At 40.1% G+C, this 17,197-nt stretch overlaps 1 protein-coding gene and 1 long non-coding RNA gene across 2 annotated transcripts in view; both read left to right on the top strand.

Moving 5' to 3' along the window:
• The window catches only part of rab6ba (RAB6B, member RAS oncogene family a), a gene marked incomplete at its 3' end in the record, with an annotated part of 171,087 nt that overhangs the window by 80,578 nt on the left and 73,312 nt on the right, over positions 1-17,197 (top strand). The window lies entirely within an intron of this gene.
• On the top strand, positions 7-12,124 carry LOC307041690. The gene is made up of 3 exons (XR_013808846.1): positions 7-5,864; positions 6,059-8,628; positions 11,466-12,124. It is a non-coding gene; the product is annotated as an uncharacterized lncRNA (long non-coding RNA).

Raw genomic sequence — 17,197 nt, 5'->3', positions numbered from 1 at the left:
CAGAGTGAATATATTTGGTTTCAGTTGAATAGTCATCAGGACATAGGAAAAGAGAGTGCAGTGCCAAGAAGATTACACTGCACTGAGTGACGTTATTGTGAAGTGCGTCTGCCTTCGTCAAACTACCATTTTACCTACACTGACTAAAAGCACATCTTAATATTTTACCCCAGTGTTGTAGTCAAGTCACCAATTCACGAGTCCAAGTCACTCTCGAGTCACCACTTTTCGAGTCCGAGACCAAGGTTGCGTTCCGATAATCCAAAAATCAGCTCCTAAATTCTAACCCTATCTCCTATTCCTTGACCTCTGAGTGAAACGTCACGGGATTAAGGGATAGTGGATAGGAGAATTCAAAATGACTTAGGAGAAGAGACTGCGGTACTTTAGAGAATCCGAATGCACTTTCACTATCTGACGTGTTTATGATGCGCCAGCGGACGTCATTGTGTGCGTCTGCTGCTGTGGGGAAACTATGGAAACTACAGTGTTCTATACAACGGACTACAACATGGATGTATAATAAGAACGAGGGACTGCTGTAAACTCATCTAGAGACTCTGCACCGTGCTCTGATGCTGTTGTTTTATGCTTTATGAACGTGGACAACAGAGAAACATATTCTTCATGACCAAAGTTGTAATTGAAATAAAAAAGGGAAGTGTAATTTATGCTCGTCGCCCTCTCCCTCTGGTCCACATTAATACAAATGATCCCAATACGTATGATTGTATGAAAATATCTTAAAATAAATACAAATGTATTTATTATAAACGTTAGTCCTTAACATCTATCACTGTGTATATCACCATTCAAACATCTTTTAAAAGTTGAACAAACTCCACACAGCTCAGTGAAATGTTGACTTTATTTGATCATTTCAGTAAAAACTAACGTTCATATTTCTCTTTTTGATTATAATACTGATGAACGTTCAAAACAAAGCACTTTGGCAAGTTACCACATACATTTTAAAATTCTTAATAAGCACCGCAACTTTCATGATATCATTTCTCGGTCATAATCGTTTGTCTCCGTGAACGGCCGACTGTTGTGTGACGGCAAATGCTGCGACTGCAAGGCATTGTGGGTCAGAATTTTCTCCTCTCCTTTCGGTAAGGGAGGTCCAGTAGTTCCTAAGCTAAAGGAGGTTATAAAGGAAGTTTGAAACCTCCTTTCTTTTCATTTGGAGAATTGGAACGGCACTTAACATGGCTGCTACTGACGTACTTCCGGGTCATTTCACTTAGTTAGGAAGGTTCCTAAGTTAAATGGACTATTGGAACGCAACCCAAGTCCGAGTCACCAGTCGGAGTCGAGTCCAAGTCCGAATCACCCAAGGAGTGTCCGAGTCGAGTACGAGTCTGAGTCATCGTTACCTGTGTTCGAGTCCGAGTCCAAGTCATCCAAGAAGAGTCCAAGTCTGAGTCACAAGTCTTTATGTATTAATCTTAGTGGATATATTTGTTGAAATGTAGCTGTAGCTCCTCTACATTGCTTTTATCCTGTCATTTTATACTATGTGTCTATTGAACTGCTGTGAAGCGAGTTTGGCTACAATTCTTGTAATAGGTGCTATTCAAATATAAAGGTTATTACTAATATTAATATTATTATTATAATTATAATTATTTTTGTAAATGACCTTTGATATGTCTAACTATATTTAAAATGTGTTACCTTTTAGAGAAGTGATTATATTTGTATGCCAATATTTTCCTATGGTAAAGCTTTCGATTTGCACTTTTATTTTGATAGTAATAAGATCGGGACTCTTATTTTGAAGGAACTTTTACCGGAAGTCAATGGACAACGGAGCAGTGTAAACACACATGTATAATGACAGATAGATGACAATACATTAACATATACTAAATAGTTACATTGGGTTTTTAGCACCTGGCTGATAAGGGCACAAGCTCTTCCGTTGGTAATGATTGTATACAAGCAAGGGTGTGCAATAAACAGATACCATCAGTTGGAGAGTCTGACCATCATTCAGCCGGGGATGCCACAATTACTATAGTGAATGTTTACATTATATCAATAGAGATTAAGCCCCAGAAAGCACATGGCTACTTAGCATGCAAAATGACGACATTCTGCAGGTTAAGTAGCCATGTGCTTTCGTGTTATCGGCTGAATCTTTATTTATTGATTAGATCACGTTACTCTGATGATAGTATTCAAGACAGCCTATATGTCTGAACTCGATCCTTAGAGTAATGTGTTACGGAGCCTTCTCTTCAATATTGTTTCCACGTAACGAGCATTTTGCGCTGCTCTTTCCCAATGTGTAAGCAGAATCTGTGAAAGCATACAGCACGATACGGGGTGTGTCTCTGGACATCTCTAGACTGGAATAGCAGGGGTGCGCCAGTTTGTGAACTCGCCTCGCAGGTGCACATGCCAGGACAGAGTACATCTGACTCGAGAGAAAACTTGCTCGAATCCGAGTCCAAGTTGGAGCATCAATGTACAAGTCGAGTCCGAGTCATCGTGGGTGAAAAATTCACGAGTCAGAGTCATCGTGCGCAATAATTCACGAGTCCGACTCAGTCATCGTGCGCGAAAATTCACGAGTCCGAGTTCGAGTCCGCGTCAATCAGTGCGCGAGTCCGAGTCGAGTCTAAAGTCCCGAAAATCGGCACTCGAGTACTCCATCTCTGTTTTACCCTTTGCATTCTAATAATGTTGTTTCGTGCAGTTTATGTAAACAGTGAATATTTGTATTTAATTGTTAAGAAACAGGCAGTGGCGACTCGTCATTAGGAGCAGGTGGGGCACAGGTGATTAATCTGTACATTGCTGTTTTAGTCTGCGTTCTTCCAATTAGTGTCCACAGTGTGCCTATTGAGCCGTGTTGAGCGATGTGGGGCAAGCCCCTCTCTCTGCTATCTAAATGAATGGGTGCTGTAAAAACTACACTGCGCATGCTCAGAGTATTTTTCTATTCAATGTGTGCGGCAAAAAAATAATCACCAGTGGGGCATAGTGCTGGCATTCCTACCAAACGTCATCTCATAATTCAGAGAGCTGGATTGGCTGTAAGTGCGTGTGCTGCGAAAAGTGTAGTTTTCACCCTGTAGTGAAGACGAGACAAGATAGAGCAGCATATAGCAATTAAAATCACTAAAACGGAAAGAAAATGAATTAAGTTGACCATCTACTTCAGCTTTGGTAAGTTCATTTTATGTCATAGCTTTTGTCGATCTTTTGTGTTTTCCCTATAGGCTATTGCTCTGCTGGATCGATTGATACTGTGTTTTCCTTATATCCACCCCCAGCTATTTGTTTACGTCTTTATAAAGAAGCACCAGAAGCTTATATTTACACATCTAAGTTGTTCGTGCCCCACCACTTTTGTACATATAAAAACGCCACTGGAAACAGGAAAAAAAAAAAAAAAAGGAAAGTGTAAGGAAATGATTGCTTGCACTCACCATAAAGTTTCAATTGACATGAATCCAATTGTAATCCAGATTGTATTCAAATATTTGAATAAATAATACTTTATTCAATAGCTTCACAACTTGTTATGCTTACAAATCAAATCAAATCAAGTTTTATTTATATAGCACATTTTTAAAACGATTTTTGGTCGAGCCAAAGTGCTGTACATATAATAATTACCTTACAGTAGAGACACTATACAGTAAATACAACAGCACAGTTTGTGCAGAATATCAGTATGACAATACGACACCCTCTGTCCTTAGACCCTCACATCGTACAAGGAAAAACTTCCGGAGAAAAAACCCACAGTTTAAAGGGGAACATGGGAGAAACCTCAGGGAGAGCAACAGAGGAGGGATTCCTCTCCCAGGACGGACAGACGTGCAATAGATGCCGTGTGTAAATCGAAAAGATAATACATTATCGAAAAGATAATACATTACAGCGTAGGTAGATCGAATGTTTGGAAATGCATGTGTCTATACAGTAATAAGAAGATGAATCCACGAGGATCCTGCATCACGAGACCAAGGCAGGACCGCAGAGACAGGGCCAGCCAAGACCCGAAGTCCACGACTTAATCCAGAACTCAGGATAGAGGATCCAGGACACAAGACCACAGCAAGAGGATCAGCCTCGACTCCGGATCCCGGCGTAGATATAGACACAAAAGAAAAAGACAATTTTAGGGAGGCTCGTTAACACTAGAACCGCCAACGGGTAAATTTTACCCGCAGCTGTTTTTTGATTGTATTTAACTTTTTTTCCATAACATATTGAAGTCTCCCAGTCAGTGACTTTTCCTGAAAGTGTGTTATATAGCACGCTCTGTTGTTAAAAATTGTCAATAGGAAGTCAGATTGAAAAAATCGCCAAAAAAACTGCCGTTTACACCCATATCCGCCAGCGGGTAATATTTACCTCATAGAAAATGCAGCGTAAACACAACGTGTTGCTATAGCAACACCTTTTGTCTACTGCGGTTCCTTATAGAGAACCGCAGTGACGCGTCCAAAAACCCGGAAGTAAGTTAGCATTTTTAGCACTTCCGGTTCCTTCGTCAAAAAGCAATGCATTTTTTCAATAGGGTTTTGGAAAATAGCTCGAAATAAGGTCTGTGGTTGACACAAATTTAAGAGATGAATCACGTTTTGTTCTACGAAATTAAATACATCAGCAGTGACCCCACTGGTGATTTTTTAAGAGTTTGCGTGTCTGAAAAACGATGGTTGTTACCGAGTGGCTGAATAAGACTACAGAAATTGTCGTGGCCGTTGTACGTCATTACGCCGAACATGTAAACACTCCTGTTCAGTTTGTTTTCCCCTGTGTTCTGCTTGAAAGCAAGTACATGCCTATCTTTAGTATCTGTATATCTATATCTGACCATTAGAATCTGTATTTTTGAAATTGTCGTTTTTAACACCATAGTTTTACAAATTATAGAATAATTAATTACCAGTGTTTTCCAATTTTACTCGGCAGTTCGTTTCGTTAGCTAACGTTAGCTAAAGCTAGCGCTACTAGTTAGCTACGCAATGGTTTGTTGCTTTGCTCCGGGTTGCAGCCACAGGTCTTCGCATGAAACGTGCTTGTTTTATCGTTTCCTGGCCAATGTTTTCCAAAGGAGAGTTTGGATTCGTGCCATGAGGTAAGCTGATGTTACATTTTTGTCCATGTCACGGTGAAATGTAAATGATGGGTAGTGACTTTATCGCCGTTTTAGAGATGGCGCTGCTGAAAAGACCGCAACATAAGTAAAGATAATGAATAAATCCTATTAAAACCTGTGTGGCTTATATGATAAGTCTAATTAGTACAAGCAGCATAACGTTTCACTATGTAACTAAAGATTGTAGTCAGGGAAATCAGTTTGACATATTGAACTAATAACAAATCACCTCTGGCTGGCAGAGAACTCTCTGCTCCATAGCTTCTCTTGGACGTAAAATCACATGTCCATTTTACATTTATATTCAATTTAATATCCCATCCCTCACATACTTTTGTATATATAAAAACTTATATTTTGTTTTTCTTGTTATGCTGCTGCAACACAAACATTTCCCAAATTGGAATCAATACAGTAATATCTTATCTTAATTAATTAAGAAATATAACTATTATAATTAGTGTAGCAGCTGACACCTATTTTCAATATGGATTAATCTACCATTTATTTCTTTAGTTCAATTTTGATCTATAAAAATGTCAAAATAGTGAAAATGTTCAAAAGACTTATCAAAGTGCAAGGTTATATCTTTAGATGTTTTGTTTTAGCCTATGTACTGTATGTCTTAATGCTCTTATATGTGACGGGGTGACTTCCATGAAACTAATATTTTATATCTTCCCAACAGACGAGCTGACAGGAAACCTAACACTCTAACAACCACAACATTGCAAAGGCGAGTAAATGTAAATTAAAAACGATTCACAATTTTTTTATTTCTTCTTCTTTCTTGCAGTGAGGTGAAGCTGACCTTGCACTTGGTGCCAGTAAGGATGTTCCTCACGCAGGCTGAATGTTTCTCCTTCCTTACTGACACAGACGCCCTTGATTTGCTATGCTTCACTAATTGTCATTTCCCTGGCTCCGTAGGGAAACTTTACCTCCAGCACAGCGGAAGACCCTACCAGACCATCTGGAGATGCCCCCAACAATCCTGATTGGGAGAGCCACAAATCTGACTCATCGACCTGCATCTGGGTTGCTGTGGTGAATGCCCTGACGCCCTCACATTCATTCCTAGTCCCCCGCTGTACAGACAAAACACCATCAAGGGCCTGTTGTTGCCCTAGCACCCTGGCAATAAGGGAAGCAGTCACACGCCTTGACCTCAGGACAACTCCAAAGTTGCTGGCAGTCAACCTTCCTTTCCTGAACAAATGCCAGTTTGGGTTGGTTCGCTGACCAGTGGTAGCCACCTGAATTGCCCTCTGTTGCTCTTCAGACAATGCCATGCTTGCCACAATTGCCTCAGGTCCCTGATGCCCAACAGATTTGATAATTTCAGGAACAGTAAGTGTTTCCAAGCTAAAGTGTTCCTCTTCTGGCTCGGGGGAGAGAAGCCAAGAAATTCCTGAAAACCTGCCCCCGAGTCTGTCCCTCAGCCAGTCACGATCTTCGGAGGTGGGCTCTCTTGTCAGCGGGTTAAATTAGTTATTGGTTGGAGGAAATAGCTCCTCCACTGAATGCATACGTTTAGCTGCCTTTGGCTTCTTGCACTGACAAGGGGTGTCGGTGCAGCTGAAATTGTGGATGGCAAAGATGGCTCATGCAGCCGTATGACTGCATTTCCAATCTCCACATTGGCATTCACATTTTGTGGAGAGAATTCCCTCTTCTCCTGTAGATACCTGTGGTGGTGGTGGGATTGTTTTATTATTAATATATTTACATTTGTAATGCCTTCCCAATTATCCCTTTAATTGTTTATAGCCTACTGTATGTTTATTTCATGGATATTTCTGTGTTTTCTGGTGTGTAATATTTGTAATCTTGGGGCCTCTTCTCTTTAACTTCTACATGCTACCACTGGCTCAGATAATGAAGAACAACAAAATAATTTACCATAGCTATGCGGATGACACACACATTTACGTAACCATTTCACCAGGAGACTATGCTCCAATTCAAACACTGAGTAAGTGCATTGAACAAATCAATGACTGGATGTGTAAGAACTTTCTCCAATTAAACAAAGATACAACTGAGGTAATGGTTTTTGGAGCCAAGGCAGGACGTTTAGAAGTTAGCGCTGAGCTTCAGTCTGCAATGTGCAAAACAACAGATAAAGCCAGAAATCTAGGTGTAGTCATGGACTCTGACCTGAGTTTCAACAGTCACATTAAAACAGTTTCTAAATCAGCTTACTATTACCTAAAGAACATATCTAGGATTAAAAGACTAATGTCACAGCAGGATTTGGAAAAACGTGTCCATGCTTTTATCTTCAGTAGACTGGACTACTGCAATGGTGTCTTCACAGGTCTCACTAAAAAATCTATTAGAAAGCTTCAGCTGAATCAGAACGCTGCTGCTCGAGTCCTCACTAACACTAAGAAACTGGATCACGTCACTCCTGTTCTGAAGTCTTTACACTGGCTTCCTGTGTGTCAAAGAATATATTTCAAAATACTGCTGCTGGTTTATAAAGCACTGAATGGTTTAGGCCCAAAATACATTTCTGACCTCCTGCTAAATTATGAACCATCCAAATCTCTCAGGTCTTCAGGGACTGGTCAGCTTTCCATCCCCAGAGTCAGTACTAAACATGGTAAAGCAGCGTTTAGTTATTATGCTCCAAATATCTGGAACAAACTTCCAGAAACTTGCAGGTCCGCTGCAACTCTTACTACTTTTAAATCCAGGCTGAAGACTTTTCTTTTTGTCGCTGCTTTTAATTGAACTATTCATATCTTAGACTGCACTGTAACTTTTATCCATGTATTTTTTCTTTTAATGTTTCTTTTATTAGCTTTTCTTTTTAATGATTGATTTTAAATGCCATTTTCTTAATGTCTTTCATTTTTTGTAAAGCACTTTGAATTGCCTTGTGTTGAAAAGTGCTATATAAATAAACTTGCCTTGCCTTGCCTAATAAAGATTTCATGTGACCCATAAAATGGATTTGTTGATGGGAATTAATGTGAATAAATTAACTCTAGGTTAACGGTACTCTTGCTATCACTACTCACCGACACTATAAGCCTTGTCCCTCATGCTAGCCCTGACAACACCGGTAAGCACACCTTCATCTAGGCTGCACTGTAACGTGTCCTGACTTGTAGTGGTTCTCTCCGATCTACACTCTTCTTGTCATCTTTGTAAAACGATATCAGACTGGTAATTTGCACAGCCATGACTTCTAGTTAAATTCAGTGTGGCTAAAATGAAAAGATTTGTTAAAATATTCAAGCGCGCGAAAGTCAAAGTCAGCTTTATTGTCAAAAATTCTACATGTGTTATACATCCAGAATTATTGAAATATCGTTTCCCACAGTGTGACATGTATACATAAAACAAAACAAAAAGGGCCTAGATAAACGTGGTATACATTAAACAAAACAAAAAGGGCCTAGATAACCGGGGTATACAGTTTAAAATGTTAATATATTTAAAGTGTTCAAAGTGCAGTTTCAGTGCAAGTCAGTTGAAACGATCTTAAAGTCCATGTAATGTCCAAAATAAATGTTATTCTGTGTTAATAAATCGCTTCATCACTTTCCACTGTTTCATTTGACATATCAACATCAATGATTCTTTCCATAAATACCCCCCAAATAACATGAAATGTGTGCCACTTTCCCGTGTTATTCCGCTCCGGTAGCAAAAAGCTTGCCAGCCATTAACCCAGCTGTGTGACGTCACACGTGGCAAACACCAGCCTCGTCTGGATTGTTTGTTTTGTATCCTTCCGCTATTTTCGCTCAACATATGTGTAACCGGACCTCGCTAAACTTTTTTTATCTAACAATTCATGATGGGGAAGCGATGTGTAGTTGTGAGCTGTGAATGTTTCCTGATTGCTATAAACATTGATCATGGGTGCTGGAAGATTGTGCACAAAACTCGGGTCAGAATTAAGTTACTACAGGTGTTATGCCAGCTTGAGCTAAATGTCACCAGAGTACAGTGAACTTGCCTAGTGACTGAAATATATAAAAGTTGAAGTGAAATAAGTAAGGCCAAAAATGAATTACGTCTGAATATCTTTATTATTTTTACCACTTTTAATTATTTGTGGGCTCGCACATATACCAAAAAGACTAATGTACACTGCAATAAAGATAAAATGTTACAAGTGAAAAATTAACAAAAGAACCCTTTTTTATTTATCAAACAGTAAATTAATACAATCTTACAAATTTGTGATTTGGAAAATGTTGTTATATTTACATGTTTCTTTGGAAAAATAATATTGTAAATGATGTACTTTGTAAATTATTTACATCATGCGAAACCATTTTAACCAGTTCAGCTGCATGACTTATGTCAAATTACAGATTTGTCCATTGAAATCCCTGATAGCGGCCTCCCGGCTCAGGGTAAGTTTTCCGTATCTCGGTTATAGCACATGCAGGCAGCGGGACTCTGATTTTTGGGCCGAGTACACCCCAGCACCAACGTACAAACTGTCGATAAGCTGTATATCGATACTTCCTAATGAAAAAAAAGTATACAGATTATAAATATATTTGGAGAAAAATAAAATGTTATGTAGTACTATTATGTAGCAATGGTTACAAATTGGCTTATAACATGATATTTGTATTTTACTTGTACAAAATAAATATGAGGTTATACATGACTGCTTGACAGAATCATAGACCTCTTATATATTTCCTCACCTGTGTAGTTGTTTCTTTTCCCAAGCATACATTGAACTTGCATACACAGAAAAAATAAAAGCCAAGCTGTTTTTGACTGCTTGAAAGAGTTTAATGGTATCTTTAAAAGTGTACCATATCTGTAGCGACTAAAAGTATTATATGAAAGCAAAGCTGCAATAGGCAGTTGGGTCAATCAATATGTACTTACTGGTGTAGTGGGCCATCAACTGCTCTGTGTTGTTGTTTGTATTGAAGATACGCTATTTTCAGTGTCCAAACACTGAGACAGCCTTCTCTAAAGCCTGGGTGGCTAATAATGCACCTTGGTTTCTCGTCGGTGTCTTCTATCTGGCAGAGTCCTGCACGGGTCTGATTTTCAAGACCCGCTCCCGCCCCGCACCCGTGACGTGCAGTACCGAACCCGCCCCGCTACCCGCACATATTGCCAATTAGTTCCGCAACCCGACCCGACCCGCCGGCACATGATCCGCAACCCGACCCGAACCCGCATATAAGCAGTGACAACGTGCAATTATTAACACACGCAGTTGCATATTTGGCTCAAAAAGCCTGGGATGTTGTTTATTTTCTCCATCTAGGATGACACCAAAAGCCTCCCAGACGTTGGATTTCGCTCTTGAGGAAGAGTTATTGAAAATGCTGTATTCTCCGCTAGAGAGCTTCACCTCAGCCATTCAGAATGTGGTGCGCTCAGCAGCAGATAGATGCACTGCAGAGGTTATGATTATGCTCGGTACCGCGGAGGAGAGGTCTGAGGATTTAAACATTAAACTAAATTATTATTGTTTAAATATATTTATTATGCAACACCCGCAACCGGACCCGCATCATCTTTGTTTTACCCAGAAGCGAACCCGGAAAAAAGCGTTTGAAAAAATACCACCTGCAAATCACCTTTTTTGCGGGTCACCCGTCGGGTACCCGCGGATACCTGACCCGATGCAGGACTCTGCTATCTGGTCAGTAGGTTGCAAACTGTCTATTTGTTCCATCACCTGCCAGATCTCTCTGCAGCATACACATTCATCTGCAGTGGGCATGCTTTCACAGCATTGACATGTACACCTGAATATTGTAGGCCTACATAACATTAAAAAACAAAACAATATCTGCCGGACGTGTGAGGAACAGATGACAAATTAAGATCGACATTTAGTGCAGGTCAAATTAAATAAAACAGAATTTACCATTCAGTATTGCCGACTCGAGTCTCGCCGGCTGCGGAATCCGCTTCTCTTTCACAAGTTTCTGCCTCGTTGTTCGATTGCTGGGCAGGAGGCTCGTACTTATAAGGCAAGATGCCTTGAAGTGAAAGGCTAGCTGGTTCACTCTCTACTTCTGTAACTGAATCCAGATAACCCACCGAATCTGAGCTTGAATGATCGCTGTCGCTGTCGCTGTCTGAAGTTATCGCGTTGCTTGCCATTTGGACTGATTTGATCAAATGGCAATGTTTGCCACGTGTGACGTCACCGCTCGTTCGGGAGTGATCGGGGGCGTACTCGGCAAACTTCGGAACCAACATCGGTTTTTAACGTATATGTCATTTAATTATGACGAAACTTTAAACATTTTTATTTATTTTCATTCTGGTTATATCTAAACTACATGTTAAAAAACACCTGTGTTAGATGCATTACATGGCCTTTAAGTTGGCGTGACGTTGAAGTCGTGCGACCCTGCTGCTGTACTGGCTTGTAGTTCGTCTATAGCATAACGTTAGCATTTTGCTTCTGGCGACTAGATTTATGATTCAAAAATTATAAAAGTAGGGTTGACATGTGGAGATTAACCGGCTGAACAAAACGTGATCCCTCTCTTAAATTAGACCCTCCAGAAAAACGCGATTCTGCGATCGCAGAATTTACCGCATAATCAGCAAAATGGCGCAGATTTTTAAAAGGCCGCATATTTATCAAAAGGCCGCATAATCCCCGCATTTTTCCACACAAAGTTGAGAAGAAAAAAAAGTTAACTCGTCTTGACGTGACGTCATCAGCTCGCGCATCACAGAATGTAAACAACACTGTATAGAGTGAACGTGTGGAGCTCACACGATAGAGAAAACACCAAGATGAAAAAATCTAATCCATCTCATTTACCGACGAACATTTCTACTAAAGACCGGGCAAAAAGTGGGGGGAAACTATTCTGCACCCCGTGCAACTGTGTGTTGGAGCATAAGAGAAAATCGAGGGTGACGACCCACTTTGATTCATTCAAACATTCGAAAATGCTTTCTGCTGCTGCGGACAAGAAAGCCAAACAACTCACGTTCACCGAGGCATCAACCTCCAAAACCCTTTCGAGGGCTACAAGAAACAAGGTGAGTAGCCTACAAGATTGAAGCTGGTCAGATAACGAACAACTAAATGAAAACAGAACGAGGCGGAGAAGTGTGTGGGTGTGTGGGGGGGGGTGTGTGTGAGATTAAAATAGCCCAATTGCTTTTACAATAAATAAACATTGAATGTGTTTAGTTGAATAGTAAATGGGTTTAACGTTAGTGGCAGGTTGTGTGTGAGAGAGAATAAATAAGACAGCCCAATATTTTAAAAAACATTTATTAATTTTTCCCGCATATTTAGCATATTTCGCAACTTTCCGCATATTTCACAACTTCCCGCAATTTCACCGCATAAAATCACATAAAAACCCTGCATGTTTAATCGCATAATCAAGGATTTTAGCCCGCATAATCAAGGAATTTAGCCCGCATAATCAAGGATTTTTGCCCGCGTTTTTCTGGAGGGTGTATTAAATGTGTATCAATCACAGACCTTATTTCGAGCTACTTTCCTAAATCCTATGGATAAATTGCATTGGTTTTTGACGAAGGAACCGGAAGAAGTTTACTTCCGGGTTTTATGACGCGTCACTGCGGTTCTCTATAGATAGAGAGAGAGATAGAGAGAGATAGATACTGTAGATATATATATATATATTGATAGATAGATAGAGAGATAGATAGATAGTTAAAGATAGTGTAACATCTTGGAAAATACAAGATCTTGGATGACTGAGCTCACGTTGAGGACGTAATGCATGTGTGCAGGTTACGTGCCAGTTGAATAAAGATGGACATTCGGAATGAGAGAAGTAGTCTGTGTCGTCTGTTTATGTAGACAATTATATATCCATAGAACAGAACATTACAGATGGATCGATAGATAGTTATAGATAGAGAGAGAGATAGAGAGATTTGTACCTAAACAAAACACAAGTCTAACACCAAGCGTTTAAATCAGCACTGGTAGCGATATTTTATACTTCATGCTATCTGCACAAACTATGTCATATGAAAAGCTGAGAGTCCACAGAATCTACTGGTATACGTTTCATCCCTGTGCGATCAAAACTCACTGTTCTGTATGATAAATAAAAGAACATTGTACCTTGCAAATCAATAGCGGGTAAATGTTACCCGTTGGCGGTTTTAGGTATACAGCGACCTCTGGCGGTTCTAGTGTTAATCGGAACATGCAAATACACAGACAGGCACACGCAGGGAGCAAGGTTCCCGCTGGGGCCTTCGTTGGAATTAGTGAGAGATAAGGAGGTACGCTGTGACTACGGCATAACACTCCCAGGCCTTGAATAAGGACCCCTCTGCAAACCTGTTTCCCTCCAATAAAACCTTGTGAGGTCATGGAGGGAAAAGGTTTTGGATAAAGAGAAAATAGAAAGAGTAGTAATAACCTTAGTTTTAAATATAAGATCCAAGTTTTTAGGATTTAAGTGAAAGGGCAACAACCAAAATGTAGGTGAAGAGGCACAGCGTAGCACTCTCATTACGTTATTTTATCACCTATAAGCTTTATCAAAAGGAAGGTCTTAAGCGTACTCTTAAAATGGATAGGCTGTCAGCCGCCCGAACACAAACTGGAAGCGGATTCCACAAGAGTGGAGCTTGATAAGAAAAGGCTAGAAGGCCAGAGAGAAGAAGTGAGTTTTAAGTTTTGATTTAAAAACCTCTAATGTCTGGGCCGACCTCACATGAAGGGGCAGAGTGTTCCAGAGCCTAGGGCCCACTGCTGCGAAGGCTCGGTGCCCTCGGGTTTTGAGCCTGGTCTTGGGTACTATCAGCAGCAGCTGGTCAGCAGACCTTAAGGCTCTGCCTGGGGTGTAGTGCTGGAGGAGTTCTGCTATATAGGCCGGAGCCAGCCCATTTAGTGCTTTAAAAACAAATAAAAGGAGTTTAAAATCAATTCTGAATCGAACTGGAAGCCAGTGCAATGAGGCCAGCATTGGGGTGATGTGGTCACGTTTTTTATGGCCAGTGTGAAGACGTGCAGCTGCATTCTGCACTAGCTGGAGGCTTCTAATTGAGGCCTGGTCCATACCCACATACAGAGCGTTGCAGTAATCCAGTCTCGAGGTAACAAAGGCGTTAATAACCCTTTCTAGGTCTTTAAAAGATAAAAACGACTTGGTCTTGGCCAATAGTCGTATTTAAAAAAAAAAGCAGGTCTTGACTACGGTGCTGACCTGCTTATCAAATTTAAAAGCGCTATTGAAGGTCACTCCAAGGTTCGTGACAGAGGAGAGGATGTTTTTATTGAGGGAGCCCAGAATATCAACCGGGGAGGCTGGAGGTCGGGGTCCAAAAAAGATGACCTCGGTCTTGCTCTCGTTGAGGGTGAGGAAGTTTTGGCTCAGCCAGGATGTAATCTCTGTTAAGCAGTCCATCAACTGCTGTAGTGAGTTGACATTTTGATTGAGAGGCAGATAGATCTTACATCATCAGCGTAACAATGGAAGGGAATATTGTGTTATTGGGGCAGTGTGTACAATAGAAAAAGGATGGGGCCCAGGATCGAGCCTTGGGGAACCCCACAGGTAAGAGGGGCTTTTGCAGAGGTAGCTGCACTGAGAAGCTACGGTCTGTCAGGTAGGACCCGAACCATGCAAGGGCAGAGCCTGTGATGCCTGCGGACTGTTCAAGCCGTGACAAAAGGATGCTATGGTCCACAGTGTCAAAGGCAGCTGTCAGGTCTAACAGCACCAGGACAGCTGGGCTACCTGATTCGGCGGCTACAGATGTAGCGATTCATTTCAGACAGTTTGAAACGCGAGGGCCATGATTGGTACGTGATCTGCCCTCGCTCAAGGGAAAACCTCCAGCTTGACTTGAGACCGCCCCCGTGATAGATAAATGTAATTATAATGAAGCCAGCTGCAATGGATCATTGATCCACCAGGGGATGCAGTGGGGTTCCACACTGGAGCTCATGTGAAATAAAGTCAGATACAGTACGCTGGATGTACAGCGGAACTTTGTTAAGATCCATATGTCACGGATATCATACTAATGTGCTAAATAAGAGACATGTAATCATTTACAAAACATCACCATGTTGTTATTTAACAAAATAATTTTGTTATTCGAAAAAAACGAACGGGAGGAAATGCAGCCCGGCTCTTGATTTTTAATCCTAATTTAATCATCATCTTCACCACGATCATTTATGTTTATGTTCGCCGAATTGCCATGAAATCACTGACACATATGAATATACTGTATTCAACTTCATTAAAACGTTATTAACGTGCCTAAACTCAGTAATTCACCAAAAATATGTATATTTTAATGGAGCTTCGTTGGTCGATCAGGATCCCAAAGCGTAGCGGAGGGATCCTCATCTGGATGAAGGGTGTTATTTTCCCCATAAGGAACAAGTCGCTGCAGATTATCCCGCTTATTACATGGCCACATTCTCAACAAAGTAACGACATGACTCCCAATATTAATTGAAATGCTTTTATGGATTTAGAAAATGTTTTTATTGATTTAAATTGACATGCATCCGCTAAGAAAAATAGTCCGTTGCTACCGTTTTTTAAACAGTCTGAATGAAACGGCAGCTCTCAGCTGTGTATTTACACAGCTCTCTCCCCCCCTCCCCCCCTGATCTTTTTTCTCCAGCAGCTAAATAAACTGTTACTCTGAGTGACAAGCTTACAGATAGTGACGTAACAACACCATAAAAGCTGGTGGGTTGAAAGCAATACGGGAGGTAAAAATAACTAGAATAATTGTGATTTATTTATTGTGGCTTTTATGTTTTTAGGTATAAAATGTTATGTAATTCAGGCTTATAGTTCACCCTTCTCTAAAAGCCTTCAACAATGACAATATTCATAGTAATTTAATAAATCCTTCCAACACACATTGTAAAAAATAGTCTACTGTAAGTACATCTTCTGATGTAACAACAATAACATTATAAATAGTAACATAGCTGAACATGGTATTGCACATTTAGCTTTGAGTGTTACTGACCTGAAAAAAATGTATTACATGAATTAAGGTGACTGAGGCTTTTTAACATACAGGGATGCAAACTCATCAGGTATGAAAAAGGTGACAAGGATCCGAGCCCCCGGCTCCCCCACCCCACGGAATAACAGAGGATTTTAGCAGTCAGAACAACTAAAGCAGCAGTGTTAATAATAACAGAAACGCCAAAGAGTCACATCTAATAGAAATATATAAAAGCATTTATTTTAAATTGTGTAGCAGTCAGTTTATAATTTTGGCAGCACTGTTGAGCATTTTGAAAATGTATTTTCATTCCTCTGTGCAAGGCTTAAGTCTTTTTATCTTTATAGCCACATGGTGTAAAGTAACTAAGTTCATAAACTCAACAAGTAATATACTTGGGCACAATTTTGAGATACTTGTACTTTATTTAAGTATTTCAATGTTTTGCTACTTTGTTCTTCTACTCCACTACAGTTCAGAGGTACATGCTGTTCTTTTCCTCCACTCCATGTATGTAATACCTTTAGTTACTTTACAGATGTGGATGAATGATGTGAAATATAATCAAGTGTTAATTCCGACTTTAGTTCCACCTGGAGTAAATCCACAAGCTACCTTGCAGTATACAAAGTTATTCAAACTAGCTGCACCTTTACCAGCTTTGAGAACACTTTCATGATCAATCATTATAAAACATATCATATCTATTATTCTGAAATGGACCAATCTGCACAATGACTACTTTTACTGTCGCTACTTTCACTATATTTTGATGATAATACTTTTCTACTTTTACTTGAGGAACGTTTTGAATGCAGGACTTTTACTGTAACAGAGTATTCCTACACTCTGGGACTATTACTTTTACTCAAGTACAAGATCTGTGTGCTTCTACTTTTACTCAAGTACAAGACCTGAGTGCTTCTACTTTTACTCAACTACAAGATTTGAGTAGGCTACTTCTACTTTTACTCTAGTACAAGATCTGTGTGCTTCTACTTTTACTCAAGTACAAGATCTGAGTACTTCTACTTTTACTCAAGTACAAGACCTGAGTACTTCTACTTTTACTCAAGTACAAGATCTGAGTACTTCTACTTTTACTCAAGTACAATATAT

Source organism: Notothenia rossii (assembly GCF_949606895.1).
Source record: "Notothenia rossii genome assembly, chromosome: 1".
NCBI classification, from domain to species: Eukaryota; Metazoa; Chordata; class Actinopteri; order Perciformes; family Nototheniidae; genus Notothenia; species Notothenia rossii.
Note: the sequence above shows the minus strand (reverse complement) of the source record. Positions and strands in the feature narration are given on the sequence as shown.